Below are 1,631 nucleotides of genomic sequence, written 5' to 3'. Positions count from 1 at the left end.
GGAGACGTTTCTCCAATCCTGCACACGGTGCTTAGCTTTGAAACTGTCCATCACCACTGTGCTCGCTCAACTTCGTTGGCTCCCGATCCGCCAATGCCGCGATTTTAAAATTCTCACCCTTGTGTTCAGATCCATCTGTGGCCTCGCCTCTCCCTTTCGCTGTAACCTCCCACAGAACTACAACCCTCCGAGATCACTGCGTACCTCAAATTATGGCCTCTTGTGCACTCCATTGGCGGTTTTCCCTTCAGCTGCCTGGGCCCAAACTCTGGAATACCCGATTTAAATCCCTCCGCATCTCTCTCCTCCTTTACGATGCTCCTTAAAAACTATATTTTTGACTGAGGTTTAGTTCACCTGTCCGAATATCTCCTTTTGTGGATCTGTGTCAAATTTTATCTGATAACGCTCCTGTGAAGCTCCTTGGGACATTTTATTGTGTCAAAGGCAACAACAATTAAAGTTCTTGTTAATTTTAAGTTTTCTCACCATTCAAAGAAGTAAGGATATGACACTCAGCTTGGTAACTCCGAACCGTCTATTGCTGCACCTGATTCACCGTTTCCATCACCAGCCCAGGAGCACCCTCTCGAGAGAATGTATGTACTGTGACTGAGGGTATTTCACAGGTTGAAGCACCGAGCACCAGAGTGAAGGGGGAGCTGCAAGTAATTCTACGTTTCTCCTCTGGCGAGGCTGAGAAACAACTGCCCTTGGCTGAGGGGCCCAAGGCCTCAGATCTCAGGACCCCAGTCTTCAACAGAACTTCGACTTGTTCGCACAGGCCGAATGACCAGGCCGTGGAGACAGTCACCTCCCAGATTCTGGAGATGGACGATCAGTTGTAGAAGTTGAAGAGCCTCATTTGTAAAACAGCACAGGAGGCATGTAAGGCCGTGCAGAGCACCCTGGACAATGAGGCAGTCCAGGTGATTCCTGCAGCAGCAAGGGATCTGGTGGAGATTCTTCTGGAGCGGCAGCTATGACCGCTCCAATAGATTACTGGTGTGATGCCATGAAGAGCATCATATCTCAGGGCTTTTCCAGCTTCATTGTAACAATGTGGTCTGTCTCACGCTGAACTACAGCCCAACCGAGCCCATTCCCAGCACAAATGGCCTGCAAGGAGTGGTTGCAGATGTCACTGTTTCTGATGACGTGGATTCTGAGGTTGTTTCATTCCAGTGTGTGGTCCTGGGCCGAACCCAATAGGCATTACATGTACAAGTGAGATGAGAGCAGAAACAGGTCCTGCAAGAACATCAACATCCCATCAGTCCAAGTCCCATTGCTGCTGCTGTGTTGGACCTAACACAGAATGGCTGCAGAGAAGATAGTTTGCGTTACATTGAAAACAGGGATAAAAGTAAAACGTTTTATTCCTTATACCCAAGTTGACCGAGGAGCCCCGATATAAACAGTGTATTGATACAGGAACAAAATGTTTGACTATTCGAGATGTGGAAAGTGACTAGACACTTTGGGCTGCTTGCCAGATCATCAGTGCGTTCAATCTGGAGGGAACCTGTTGAGTGCCGCGGATCAGGTCAGAGGCTGGTGGCTACACACAGTTCCTCTAATCTCTCCACATAACTTAAGTCCCTCATCCCTGAAATCTTCCTGGTAAACCT

The sequence above is a fragment of the Heptranchias perlo genome, unplaced genomic scaffold (genome assembly GCF_035084215.1).
Source record: "Heptranchias perlo isolate sHepPer1 unplaced genomic scaffold, sHepPer1.hap1 HAP1_SCAFFOLD_54, whole genome shotgun sequence".
NCBI lineage: Eukaryota > Metazoa > Chordata > Chondrichthyes > Hexanchiformes > Hexanchidae > Heptranchias > Heptranchias perlo.
This window is presented reverse-complemented; position numbering follows the sequence as displayed.